The sequence below is a fragment of the Pantherophis guttatus genome, chromosome 3 (assembly GCF_059756535.1).
Source record: "Pantherophis guttatus breed Tessera chromosome 3, ASM5975653v1, whole genome shotgun sequence".
In the NCBI taxonomy this organism is placed as follows: Eukaryota; Metazoa; Chordata; class Lepidosauria; order Squamata; family Colubridae; genus Pantherophis; species Pantherophis guttatus.
Window position 1 is genome coordinate 136,278,740 of NC_142065.1, and position 15,393 is coordinate 136,294,132.

Consider the following 15,393-nt stretch of genomic DNA (forward strand, 5'->3'; position numbering starts at 1 on the left):
GATAAATGTATAAGCTCTGGTGAAAAACCTTTGCACAGGTTTGCCTGGTGCACCAATTGCGACCCTACTTGGATAGGAGGCTCTCCTCACAGTCACTCATGCCCTTGTCATTTCACGGTTGGATTATTGCAACCGGCTCTACACGGGGCTACCCTTGAAAAGTGTTCAGAGACTACAGTTGGTCCAGAATGCAGCCACGCAAGCTATTGTGGGTGCACCTAGATACACCCACATTACACTAATTCTCCGCGAGCTGCACTGGCTCCCTATCGGTCTCCGGACGCAATTCAAGGTGTTGGTTATTACCTTTAAAGCCCTACATGGCTCAGGGCCAGGCTATCTTCGAGACCACCTTCTACCGCATAGCTCCCAGCGACCGCTAAGATCCCACAGAGCTGGTCTCCTCCGGGTTCCGTCAGCTAAACAATGTTGGTTGGCGGGCCCGCAGGGAGGACCTTCTCTGTGGCTGCCCTGGATCTCTGGAACCAATTACCTCCTGAGGTCCGGACCGCCCCCACCCTATTGATCTTCCAGAAAGCGGTGAAGACCTGACTTTTCTGGCAGGCCTGGGGCCGTTGATCTCACTACGGCGATCTTGCGAGACCCGGCCATGGAATGGAGTGTATGGGTTTTTAATGTTTTCTTTTAAAAACTTTTTACGGGATATTGTTCGCATCGTTTTTTTGCTGTAAGCCGCCCAGAGTCCCTAGGGAGTTGGGCAGCATAGAAATGCGACAAACAAACAAACAAACAAACAAACAAACAAACAAATAAATAAATAAATAAAATGTTTGTGATAGGAACCAAACCAGATAGACTTGGATTTTTACTTGAGAGTAAGATTCAAGACATATTACTTAATCTTGTGCAAAGAAGAGGAAAGACGTTCACTGTCAGCATTTCTTCTTGCCAATTCTCAGTACTGTATTGATAATAAATGATTTACTGCTTTCAGTCTTTCATTTGAAAGGAAGAATTTTCATCTGTAGTTCAGTTAATGGGTAAGAGTGGGAATTATCTAGATAGCCCTAATCATGAGTAAATTTAAAGCTCTGCCATAAGAAGATGCCAACTTTTGAATTCTGATTACAAAGAAATAGGCAGTTTTCTAGCAAACAATTTTATGCCTCAAAGCAGCAAAAGTATCTAAGCCTAAACAACAGAGATTGATTTATTTAGGAAATTGAAAGATTCTTTGACAGTGTTTCTTTCATAGGTAATTCCTCCATTACAATACTCCATGGCAAAGTAGCAGCAGTACTTACCAGGGAAGTACCTTGGTATGAAATCCAGTTAGGTGCACTGATGAAGGTGCTGGCCTACAAACCAAGATACTGTGAGTTCTAGTCCAATTTTGGGCATGAATTCTAGTTAGGTGACTTTGGCCCAGTCACTCTCTCAGCCCAACTATCCTCACAAGGTTGTGGTTGTTGTGGGAAAAATAGAAGGGCAAAGGAGCATTATGTGTGTTTGCTGCCTAAATATAGATATTTTAAACATTGGATAAGATTGTATTTGTTTTGAAGGGCACTATGCTGCTTGTTTTTTCCTTGAAATATTTCTAATATTAATCTGACATGGAAAACGTTTTTTCCCGTCACTTTGGCTTCCTTTTTGTTCAAAATAATACCTTGATTGAATTAATTGCTTCTGAATGCAAAATAACATATTTTCTTTACTGATAACGAATGACATCTGAAAATGAAAATATTACAAATAATGCAGATGGTAATACAACAAAGCTATATCTTTATTTTCAGTTTTAATAAAAGATATTGTAAATCACAGATGTGAAAAAACAGAAAATCAAGAGATTAAGTAACACATGCCTCTGAATAATATATGTAGAAAGGATTTGGAAGCTGACACTGTTAATGTGACTTGGGTAATTTTAAAATAATAGTTCTCTTTCTAGTGAAGAACCTTGACAGAGGTAAGAAATTTTAAAATGCTATGTACAAAACACGCTGAAAGCATATCCATTAAATTATACTGGTACCTGTACACTTCCTATTAAAATTTCAATAGAAAAATAAACTTAATGGTATTGCAGTGCACAAAACAGTAATTTATACCAGCTATTTTGACTCTACTTTTGTTGTGGTTGAATGTGGTTGAATGTGATTGTGTCATGTGTGTGTGTGCATGTGCGTGTGTGTATGTGTGTGTATTTGTGTGCACATGGTGTAGGAATAAAATCTAGCAGATTTTGTTCTTCTAAGAGTTTGAAAGTAGAGCCATCATGTCCCTCTGGTATGAATCTTTCAGTGGCTGAACAAGCAGCAACAGCCTGTGGGGAGGGAGCATTCTCTGTCAAAGTGGAGAAAAGTTCTAGAAGTTGCTGATTCTCATTTTCTGCCTATAGGACCTAAAAGAGGTCATATCTCAGATGAAATGGTGGTATTACTTACTGGAGAGGCTTGCTTGTTTCTGGTAAATCCATCAACTTTCTGCTGTTTCATAGGTTTAGAAGAGGGCTGGGTTTCAGAAGGTATTCTCTGTCATTTCTTCCTTTTCTCCATGACTGTCATGCATGTGCTTTTTGTAAAAATGGTTAGTCTTTACAAAAAGCAATATTTTGCTTTTTTTTTTTAAAAAAAGTAAAATTGTAAAAAGTGATCATTAAGGAGAAGTGAGGCAGTCTAAAAATAACCAATGCGAGTTAGATTAAAAAAATGATTTTCAGGAGGGGCTCATTAGGAGAAATGTGGCTATATTGCATTCTTGGAATCCTCCCCACAGTGTATGAATATGTGTCACACCTAAACTTTCATGAGGAGCAAATCTTATTCTGTCTCTCCCCTCCCCTACCTTCCAGGTATATTGCAACTAGCAATTTACTCTGTAGCATCCCACCTGTCAAAATCAAACCTTAGTCAGGCCACAATCATGTATACTGTCTCTGTAGCTACAATTGTATGTTTTCTGAAGTAGTATTGAAGATAACAATAGCCTTATTGAATCAAGCCAAGGCTCATTTTAGACCAGCCCTTCGCTCTTTACAAAGACGAGATAGATACTTTAGTAGTACTCCCAAGGAAGTGATAGGCACATCCAAGTCTTTTGTTGTTTTCCTCCAAAATCAGTGGTGGGTTGCTACCAGTTCAGTCTGGATCTTGCGAATTGGTAGTAACGGCGGCGGGAGGCTCCACCCACCCACCCCCGTACATCATTACGGATGCTCTGTGCATGCTCAGAAGCTTCTGTGCATGCGCAGAAGCGCCCCATGCATGCGCTCCCATTGCAAACCGGTAGTGAAGGTAAGTGGAACCCACCCCTGTCCAGAATGGATTGAGACACATTTCATCACCAACCAGTGAATGAATAGTCCTGATGGATCTATCCAGGAATATCTAATCTCTTTTTAATACCATCAAATATCATGATTTTTGTTCAGAAATATTTTCCTGTTCCTGTTTTACATCTCTGTTCAATCAGTCTCATTGGATGACTTTAGTCTTAATGTTTTTTGAGAGGAGGGAAAAATCTTCTGCTGTCTACTTTTTTTCATGCCATGTATGGTTTTTATATATTTTGATCATATACTCTCTGAGTGGCCTTTTATCTCAGCATAAGAATACAAAACTTTTTTCTTTAATAAAAGATGTTTGAGCTGCCAGATAATTTTGGTTTCCCTCTTCAGTGCATTTTTTTTTTGGCTCTGTAATAGATCAACACTTGATTGATCCCCAAAAAGTAGACCTGACACTTATGGGAAAACACTTGGAAGGAAAAAAAAATATTGCAATGAGAACTGCATGTAGCATTCCAAATATAGAACACAGCATACTTGCATTAAAACATTTCAGTATCAGCATTTTTATTTTGTCTCCGTTTCCTAATTATCCCTAGATGGAATTTGCCTTTTCATAGCTGCTGCACATTGAGTTGACATCTTCATTAACCACTCAATCCACTATGACCCCTAAATCTGATCTCTCTGTAACCAATTTCCATCAGCATATATATGAAATTAGGATTTAGTTCCCCAGTCTTAATTACTTTATATCTACTTAAATTGCCACTGATTTCCTCTATTTCAATAGAAGTTGATTATATCCAGTACATCTATGTTCTCATTTGCAACCAAATGCTATAATTCTGCCATCTTGACCTAGAAATGTCTAGCATTGGCTTTGAAAATACTAAGGAGCTGGTGTGGTGCAGTGCTTAAGATGTTGGATGAGTTCCGAGAATCAAGTCCACCTTCAGCGATTTAAATTCAGTGGGTAACTGAGGCAGTTGCTTTCTCTGTATTAACTCATCTTACCTTAATGAGTTGCTTTTATGGGGGAAAAAGAAGAAGGGAAAACTAGGTAAACTGCCTTGAATTCTTAAATTCTTAAAATGCCTGGAATTTGCATACATCATGAATATACAGCATGCTTTTTTTCAAATGTGGCATGAGTTTTTTTGCTGTCTTTTTTCCTTTCTGACTGTCATGTCTACCCATTAGGCCATTTTCAACATGGGTACAGTCGAAGCTCTCTGATCATTCAAGTCCCTAGACCTAGAGCTAATGCAGCTTTAAGACTTGAATTAGGAATTACAAGGATAGAAGCCAGGACCTGGATTGTTATTTTTAATTACTAAAAGCTAGAACTACTCTTTAACCCAACAGGCCTGACATCCCTCATTAACAGGGATGACTTCCAATCTACCTGGAAGATATCCATTAGAGGAAAAACTGGCAGCCTATGGCTTCACTACTGAGGCAATACAAAGCATGGGATATGACCAAGCAAAAACATCACTGAAGGAGAGAATCCTTGATACAGGATAGCAACATGACATTAGTAGGCTAAATACATCTTGGAGATTGTCATTTATAGTATCTTCAAATAAGCTTTTTATTGTCACTCTCTAATAAACAATAGACATTGTAGAGCATTTGCTCTGACCAGATTCAACCCATTCCCTTCAGCAGTTATTGATGGTAAATATCAATATTTACCATTTATTGATGGTAAATATCATCAATGTGGAAGTTTCCTTCCACAAATGACTTTGCCTCTGTACTCCCATATCACAGAACAGGGGCGTCAACCTTGCAGCCCATGGACCAGATGCGTCAAGTGCTGGCCGTGCCCATGCCTGGCTTAGTGAAGGGGAAAAACTCATGATATGACACGTGATGACAATGTGATGCCGCAAGTTTGACACCCCTGCAACAGAATATGTTCAGCATATTCTTTTATATTGTAATTTCTTTTTGAACCTGTATGAGGTATTAAACCAGCCACTCATAAAAGAATTCCCAGGGAGCAGGGGTGAAATGTAAAATCTGTTACTACTGGTTCTGTGGGCGTGGCTTGGTGGGGTAATGTGACTGGGTCGGCGTGGCCAACTTTTTTTTTTTTTAAAAAAAAAACCTTTTCAAAGCATTTTTTCTAATGCTTTGAAAAGCCTCTCTGCCGATCAGGAACTCAGCTGGGATCGTCAGAGAGGCTCTTTAAAAAATGCCTTTGTGCCGATCAGGGAACACAGCTGGGATCTTCAGAGACTTTTCAAAGCATTTTTTTTACCACCTCTTTGGCCAAGAGGTTGCAGAAAAAAATGCTTTGAAAAGCCTCTGATGATCCCAGCTGAGCCGCGTGATCATCAGAGGCTTTTTAAAATTACTTTTAAAAGCATTTTTTCATCAGAAGAGATTGTAGAAAAAATGCTTTTAAAAATAAAACAAAAAGCCTCTGATGATCATGCGGCTCAGCTGGGTATGGTGGTGGTGATGGTGGGAGACAGGGAACCACCCACCACCATCGCTACCGGATCGGGTGATCCGGTCGGAACCGGGAGCATTTCACCCCTGCCAGGGAGGTACAACTAATGGCACATCTCATATAGGCAGGATAAGAAGCAATGGATGGAAACTCAGGAAAAGTCAAGGAGTCAATCAACCTAGAACTAAAGAGACATTTTCTGAAATTAGAACAACTAATCAGCGGAACAGCTTGCCTCCAGAAGTTGTGGGTGGAGGTTTTTAACAAGAGGTTGGATAACCATTTGTTTGAAATGGTATAGGGTTTCCTGCCTGAGCAGGAGGTTGGATTAGAAGATATCCAAGGTCCCTTTCAACTCTGTTATTCTGTTATTTTAGCAGGATAACAGAAGCACTATCATTATCACTCATAATGTTGCCAAATTCTGCTCTGCTACTATAAGAGAGAGGCAATAACTACTGTCCAGCAAAATTACATTTATTTCATGCCTTTAAAACTCTTTTCCTTCCCTCTCCTCCTATCCCCACACCTTCAACTCATATAGCTTATTTTAATTACAATTTTAATGTATATTTTATATCTTTTAAGTGAGTATGACATATGCTGGGCAAGGACTCTAATAAAGATTTATGTATCTAAAGTTAAAACCAAAAGAAAAATATCTTGGTTCAGTTGAATTATTGTTCCTTAATTATCAACAGAAATATTAGCCATTTTTATCTGAGTCATATTTAGTGGTTCTGTGAAATGTTAAATGTCTTAGATGGCTCTTTAAAAGGAGACAAACTCCTACAAAGTTGGATAATTTAAAACCTGATTTACTTAGGTAGACGCACAGAACCATTTTTCCAATGCAAGAGAGAATTTTTATGAAAAGTTGGGCTGGTCATTTTGCTGTTATTGAAAATTTAGATTTGCCAAGGAAATTGTGATTTTGAAAAATACATCCTTAAAACTATGTTGAATAAAATATAACTGATTTAAATTATATTATTAGTACGTACATATTGTTCAAATTCTCACTTCTGAATTAATTACAAAAATCCATGCAGTTACCTACTTTTCTTGAATATCTCCTATCACAGATGTTAATCAGATAATTATGACTGGATATTCTAATTCTATTTTTATTTTATTTTTAATCCATATATTGGACTTGTTCTCATGTTTACTGTTTCATAGTGTCTTGATCCATAATTGATTAAAGAAATGAATGTAATATTAGCTCTCCTGCAACAGAATTATGATTTTAATTCTGCTAAATTAGATATTTTTATCATCTGAAACAGATTTTCATGGAATCATATAACACAAGCCTATTGGATCAAAGGAAAAACTGGGTAAAACTTGTCTCTCTATTCTGGGGCTGAAAAACCTCCCTGTTAAAATCCTGTAACAAGTTAAATTCTGTAAGATCTTGCATAGCTTCTTCTCTGGTAATATTGTACTCCTAACTAGAGGATAGAAAACATTTGTTAGACCAATTCTCAAATATAGCTCATCTGTCTGGAACCTGCACTGCATATCGGGCATTAATACAATTGCCACCAGACTTGAAATTTTGGGCTTAGACCACTTAGAACTATGCCACCTTCAGTCTGACCTAAGTGTAGTACATAAAATTATCTGCCACAATGTCCTACCTGTCAATGACTACTTCAGCTTCAACCACAACAGTACACGAGCACACAATAGATATAAACTTAAGGTAAACTGTTCCAAACTCAATTGCAGAAAATATGACTTCAGCAACAGAGTGGTCAGTGCCTGGAATGCACTACCTGACTCTGTGGTTTCTTCCCCAAACCCTCTAAACTTTAACCTTAGACTGTCTACTGTTGTCCTCACCCCATTCCTAAGAGGTCTGTAAGGGGCATGCATAAGTGCACCAATGTGCCTACCGCCCCTGTCCTAATATCCCTTTTTTATTCATAACCATCTCATGTATTCATAATCATGCTTATACATTTCATGTATTCACAATCATGTTTATACTTTTATCTGTAATCTTATATATGCTTGACAAAATAAATAAATAAAAATAAAATAAATTTTCAACCTCTGAGCTGAAAGACGTGTGTGATCTCTGCCAGGTTTCTTAGGAACTCCCCCGACCTTCCTAAGGCACCCCATGCTCTTTACCTTACTACACTGCCTCTCTACTTAGGAGCTGAAAATCCTCCCTGCCAAAATCCAAGCATGCTAACCTCTATTCATGCTAAATGCTTACAAGTGATGGGAATTTACTGGAATAAATTTGAAAAAGAGCCTCATCTCCCAGCAAAAGAAACCTTTTGGGGGTGTGGGGGGGTGCTTTTTTCAAAAGTCTGACTTCCATTGCTACATAGAAGCAACTTCTCCTCCCCAATACCATCTCAAGAAATAGTGTGCATGTCCTGGCATGGACAACAGGAATCCAGTAGTGAGGGGACACAAAAAGGAAGGGAAATTTGCATATTTTCAGTTCCCTCCCCTTCTCTGTTCCTCAGATTGCTGTTTTCAAATACCTTCAGCCAAATACTTCCCAGAAAAGAAAAAAAGTAATCTAACCAATAGAACACATTTCACTCTCTCTATCCAGCCAACCACCCTTCACAGCAAAATTTAATGCTCCCAAAAGGCCAGGAATCCCCAAAACAAAGACCTTTAAAAGAAAAAAGAATTCCTATTATTAGATAGAAAGCTGGCATAGTGGTCTGTACTCAAGAGCAACTAAAAGCCCGAACTAAAATAATGGCAGTGAATCACACCCTTCATCCACACAAAAATGTTGACAGACTCATCAGGAGCATAGGTGGGCATAGACCATTGCAAAGACATCAGATATTTTGCAGTAAAACAAGGGTGTTGGAAAAGGACAGTAAAGTAAAAGGACAATAAAGAAAATGCACTGAAAATAGTACACCATGAAGGCCTACCAAATCTCTCATCTCCTCTCCTCCTCTCCTCTCCTCTCCTTTTTCTTTTCTAAAATCAATCAATACAAATCTTAAACTAAAAAAATAAAAAGTGAACTCCTGCAAAACATTTCAGTCTTTCAATAATATGCCAGATAACAAATTGTGTGTATATGTGAGAGAAAGAGAGATGAAGTAAAATGTGTATCTCTACAATTTTGAATATAAATGATGCCACTCTGAATAAGTTAACATCTAAATATATGGATCGGCATTTTAAGAGGTTTTTTTGATTCAACCTTTCAAGTATGAATCTAATACTTGTTGATAGCATTGTTTTTGGAATTAAATCTGTGGAATTTGGTTGCTATAGTATTATGCATATTAATATGTGCATGCATTCATTGTATTGCATGAAAGAAACAACATCTAAGCATAAATAAATGTAGCTGGGTGTTAGAGGAAAAGAGTAGTAGGAGGAGAAGGTAATGAAAAGGCTAATGAACAATAAGAATAACAACAAGGAAAGGAAAACATTTTGTAGGAGGCAGTAAATCAAGAGGGAAGTCCCCAAATTCAGCGAATAACAGAAAAAAAAAATACATAGAAAATTTAATACAGAGCAAGTCCCTATTTGTGGAGAAGGTGTTGATTGTTTTCCTTTTTAAAATAAAATTTAACTCTACATAGTATACAACTCCCCTGATAAGAACCAATATATTGGGATCTGTTGGGATTTGTTCTATTTCCATGATGTAGAGGGCAGTGAAAAAATTAATAATGTTGAGGGATCATTGTATGTGCGTGTTGCTTCTATAAGACAGAAAGTAAAAATAAGGTAAGTATGTACTAAATTGTAACAATCACCAAAGGGATTCATGCATGGACTACTATATGGTTTACCAGAAAAACAGAAAAACCATTCTACAAATTTACAAAAAATACCCTTCTTAAAGTACTTAAGGTAATATATGACTTCTTTAGTATCATAATTATCTATAAGTAATGAACATGACAAGAAACCAGGTATTATGCTGTACATTTCTTAAAGTGTCCTACTTTGCAATGCAGCCAATTTATTTTATTGAAAATGTTCTCTGGCCATTTTAATGAGCAATATCTTCAAGAAGCTTCTACAGGCTGAAGCAAGTTCTAAAGCTGTTATTAATGTATCTTGGAGTATAATTCTAAGTAGGCCATTTGAAGTAACTGAACAATAGATGAACCACCTGATTTCTAGTTATACCATTCAGTTTTAACAGAGCTTTATAAACCTGGATCAATTCATTTTCCCCCAATGTTCCTCACTGAAATAAATGAACTAAGTAAACCATCTCCAGCTTTAGATTCAACAAATGAGATATAATGATCCCTGTTTGGAGAATGAATCAGCTTTTGGAGCCAGTATATTCCAATCCAGCCCCATCCACCCATCTATCCAACAAAAACCTTATTTCTAACCATTGTCCTTGCTAAAACTGCTGATAGTTATCCAAGTTCTACATTCAGCTGTGACCCCAATTCACCAAAACCAAAGTCTATAACAATATATTCTGATCATTGATTGTTATTTGACATGTTTTTCTATTGAATTTTATTGACCAGAACCAGGAGGGTGGTATACATCATGATCACAAACTGATTTGGAAAATGGTTTGCTCACATGGTAATTATGCGATTTGCCTAATAGGTATCACACTGCCAATGTTGAGAATTTCATGAATTTAGAAGAAGAGGAAGAAGAAGAGGAGGAGGGAAAGAGGGAAAGGGGTGGAGGAGGAAGAGGAGGAGAAGGGGAAGAAAGGGAAAAAAGGGAAGAAGGAGAAGGGCAGGGGCAGGGGCAAAGGCAGGAGGAGGAAGAGGAAGAGGAAGAGGAAGAGGAAGAGGAAGAGGAGGAGGAGGAGGAGGAGGAGGAGGAGGAGGAGGAGGAAGCTCATCAAGTTTCCTTTTGAAAGAAAGCACCTTTGAGACTTTCTATACAATCTTAGCTTCTTTGTAATGATTTTTCTCCCAATTAATTAACAACTATACATTATAATAATGTTGGCAAAATTATTCTTGGAATAAAACCATCCAAGGTTGTTTTCTTTAACCATATTAGAAAATATTGGTAGTGCCTTTTCCCATTTACTGAAGACAGCTTTACAGTGCATCATGAAATTAGTCTTTTTCTCCAAACCCCTTTCCCATCCTGTGGCTTTACAAAAGAACTTGCATGAGATTTTGTTTGTAACACTGATTGTTATCTTTGATCTTGCTACAGCCAGCCTGAGCATTGAATAAAGAACCATTATCTAATTGTGTTTTATTGAAGGATGGAAATGATGCTGGAAATGTCAATGTTCTGATTTTTAAATCATGAGGAGAATGATGGGAAATTGGGAAGGCAAGGTAAGTGGATTTCAGTATTAGTTTACATCAGACCATGCCAATGGGGTCAGTCATTTATAAAGACAGGGTTTCCAGGGTGAAAGTTTAATTAGAACTAGATGGAGGAAGCTACATTGGTGTTCCTGGAAGCCTCAATATATTCGTTGTTTGCTATTGTTCAGCTCATGAATATTCTGCTTCATAACCAACAAAAATTTAATAAGCAATTTTCCATATTTTCGCTTATGACTGACATAAATATGGTTCCCTGTTTCCATTTAATGAATAGGTTTCTAGCAATGATTGCAATTTCTTTTACCTGATTAGAAAATTGGCGGCCATGTAAATGACAGTGCTGTTTGCCATTTATGACATGCCAATTATCTTCCAGCCTAGAAAAATCAGTGCCATTTGCTAGTAATAGAGAGATTTGCTAATTAACATTAGAGATTTCTATTACCCACTCCCAAAGTGGCCAAACAACAAATGGCTACATAATTTATTATTATGTAATACCAATCTACTTCTTTTTTTGTCTTTTAAACTTACATTTTATTCAGATTAGATCTATGCAATGAGAATAATAAAATATATCAAGAAATATGACTAATAAAATGGGTTTGCTTTCTTGTGTTGGTAATGTACTCAAATTACAGGAAAATGAAACTTCTTTAAGAAAACTTTTTAATGGGTAAGTGCTGCATATATTGCACTTTTCTTCAGCTGAAATATATACTCTATATATTTAAAAATGGCTAAAAATGGCTAAACAGCACATATTTCCCACCTGGGTGGGCAATATATACTATTCCTCTTCTCTAGACATTGGGCTATTCTGCTTTCTCACATGGCCTTGATTTTTTAAATACATACATACATACATACATACATACATACATACATACATACATACATTGTTTTTATTTTACTAACCTATTATTTTAAAAATCAAAATATTACCCTCATTTCTCCTTTCTTCACCTATCTATCTGGCTAGTGATCTGCACATACATTAAATATCACCTTTGACTTCAAAGTGAAGAACCACAATAGTATGAAAAGAGAGAAAGAAAGAAAAATAGGAATGAACAAGTAACAGTATTTAAATCCTCTACAGATCTTAGTTTTATATTCTTACAAAGAAAAGGTTGGGCAAAAAGGTGAGTTCCTTCATATGTTTGTACATAAAACAATTTGGAGGGTTGTATGACAAACGCTGAAATGAATTGTGTTAGCCACTACTTCCAGCTGTAATGGGATCAAGTGAAATAGTCCTGTATTCTGTTGCAGCAGAGTTTTTACTAAGTTTTGTTCCCTTGTGTCAGGCACTAGCATATGCCAAAAAATGGACAAGTCCTGCAAAAAATTAATCTTCAATTGTTGTATGGAGTGCCCGGGTAGACTCAAATGGAAAATCAATAAGTCCTGAATTCAAGTGTTGGTATCATGTTCTTAGGCCATTTTCATTGGTGGTCACTAATATTTCAGGGCTTCTAGATATGTTTGGAATTTTGAAAAGGATTGTGTTCTTCCCCCCCCCCACCAATTTTATAAATTGGTTGTCAGAGTGGCTGTAAACAATTCACAAATGATCATTTTGTAGCTTGTAGTAAGACTCATAGTACGGCTACAAATCAAATTATTTCCCCATCCTAAATACCTGACAGAGGTGTTGACTAACTCTGAAAATACAAAACAATGTCATTAAATTTAAAATGATCTCTCTCACTGCATACCTCTGTCTGAATTCTGTCTCTTATCATCACATACACAAACACACACACATCTCAGTTATTTCAGAATAGTACCATTTTTCCTTTAGTTTTTATACTGAGACATCACATCTATAATATACAATCACATATCCTCATCAAGCTTTTTTTGCCCTTGCCATTCTCTCAAATAATCTTGCCCCTGCTTTTTGCATTCTTCAAAATATCTACCTCAATCTCCCTGCCGTTTCATCCTTCATGCTTGGTCACCATCCACTCTTCTTCAGTCATCCCAGCTTCAAGAGGGAATGACAATAGGTGTTGTCATCCCTTTCTTTTTCTTTTGGACATATGGTGGAAGAACACAGTTTTTTAAAGTGTTCTTGCTGAGTCAAAACTTAAACTGTACAGTATAGTGTTAAAACATCCATAGTTAAAATGTCTCTCATTACTAACCAGACATACCTTACACCTGTTGCCTGCATTATTTTCTTTTAAGACTTGCACTTGATTGGAGGGTAATAATGAGCCTGTTTGGATTATCCTCATACAATATTTACATTTCAGATCTTGAAATTTCCCCTTATTTCCTTCTTATACATGGTTGGTGCCTTTTTGGCTACATAAAGATCCACACTCAGACAACCCATTTTCTCCTGATTAGTATATGTATATAAAGTGGTTACTATAGGCTGAACCAGTAAAGGCAAGATAATCCAAACAATTGCAATGATTAAAAAGTCAAATAGCATTTGCAGTTTATTGCCAGGCTAGCTTGCTCACTAATGTGAAATGTACTGGGGCTTGAGTTTTAATGAATGAAAGACAATCCTATTCAAATCCATGAGTTACACTGCTGACCAGCTATGAAACAGGCATTTTTCCCATTCAAAGTAACATTGTATAATTTGGAGTCATTAGCTGTACTCATTCTTTTTTTCTTTTTGGCCTTTGATGATCATAATTCTTCATAGTCTGTTTCCCTGACATTCCATGCTCATTAGTAATCATTTGAATATCTAATTTAAATTGAACTGGCTAGGCAATTCCGCTATTTGAAAACTCCTTTCCTTTAATATCCTCTCATTCTAATTCCAAAGATTTATATGTACTGTTTAGATTTCATATTAGACTGACCTTTCTCTACATTATGGATACTCCGCTTATTTTTCTCATCCATTTAAGTATTCACACTACAGCAGCCCATGCTGTTTTAGTATCTAAATAAGCTGCATTAAAAGCTAGAATTTGTATTTGCATAAACGGGATACATAAAGACTTGTGATCATATTTACTAATATTTCAAGAGTATAATTTGCATATATCAAAGTTGGTTTTTTAAAAAACCAAGCGTATCCAAATAATAATAGGAGCCCTGGTCAAATACTAGTTAATACCGCAATGCTGTAGTTTCTGAGAAGATCCCCAGGTATTACAGGATTGATCCAACACCTGGAAAGGGGGAAGTATGCCCTTGAAGGGTGAGTGCTAACTTTGCATCCTCCTCTTTCTCTCTCCCTCCACTACCTCCCCAGATCATACGGAAATATGGTTTGAAGTGCAAATGCTGATGGGAAGTATGTCATGTGTGAACTGACTGATGGCTTAGATTCATGAAATAAAAAGCTCTCCAGGAGTGGGCTTGAACATTTTATTGAATGTCAAGAGAAATCTGTACTTGGGGGTGAGGCAGGGGGAAAGAGAAGACAGACATTTGAAGAGTGAGTGAGAATTGTTTGTGTGTTCATAGATGTGATGATGGGATTTCATATTCTTTCATAAAAAAGGGATCACATTTTTCCTAAAGTGGAATGCTTGGGGTTGAGGACAGCTTCTGTTCACCTAGCAAAAGTGGGTGGGGGGAAGCATCCCTCTTTATGAAATGTAATGGCCTTTAGAAAATATATCAGTTCCCACTGAAACTTCAGAGAACTACATTAAGTGAAAAAAAATTCACCTCCCCTTCTTCAAATGTATTAAAATTGTGATTACTTACTAGGTGTGGGTGGACTGTTTCTATAGATAATGGATGATTCTACTTAAGGGCTGCAAACTACAAGCTGAGAAAGAGAGAGGGGGGGGAATGGGAGTAAATGCATAGTTATTTGTGTTGTCTAATCCATCATTTCATCTCTTAAAAAGTATTTGTTGAGTCTGACTTTGCAAGGTTTTATTGTATCACATTACATTTCAAAGACCACTGATATACTACATTGATTTTACATTATGAGCTTTCTGCTTTACAGAGTAAAGAAAAATAAAACAAGAAAAAAATGTGATTATGTTTGTAACAAGACAATAAAAAAGTTTGTTTATTACCTTTAATATTAGGGGGGGGAAATGATTTTCCCCCCTTTAAAATACGGCTATTTGAAAGATAGTCTTGCAAGTCTATCTCTAGTTACACATAGTAAATATTGGATTTGTACTGCTAAGTTTAGTTTAAGGAAATGTTTGATTTATGTTCATTCTGATAAAATTATACAACAAGGTTGGTTTTAAGAACTATTTTCTAATAGAGTTAAAAGGCTTTATTGTGCCATTCCTTCAAATTTCCTTTATTTAATACACCTTAATATTTCTTTTAAAAGCTTTTTAAAGTAAGAATGCTTAAAGAATATGGTTTTACATAATACTGATATGAAGTAACCTAATACACATTTTCTGGATTAATGTATGGTTTTCATCTTAGTC

The 15,393-nt window shown here is 36.6% G+C and overlaps 1 long non-coding RNA gene across 1 annotated transcript in view; it reads right to left on the reverse strand.

The window, feature by feature from the left end:
* The window catches only part of LOC148114833 (uncharacterized), a 200,480-nt gene extending 197,811 nt beyond the window's left edge, over window positions 1-2,669 (reverse strand). Inside the window, exon 1 of the long non-coding RNA XR_015733257.1 lies at window positions 2,412-2,669. This is a non-coding gene — a long non-coding RNA (uncharacterized LOC148114833). The remainder of the gene's footprint in view (window positions 1-2,411) is intronic.
* Window positions 2,670-15,393: the final 12,724 nt, after the last annotated feature.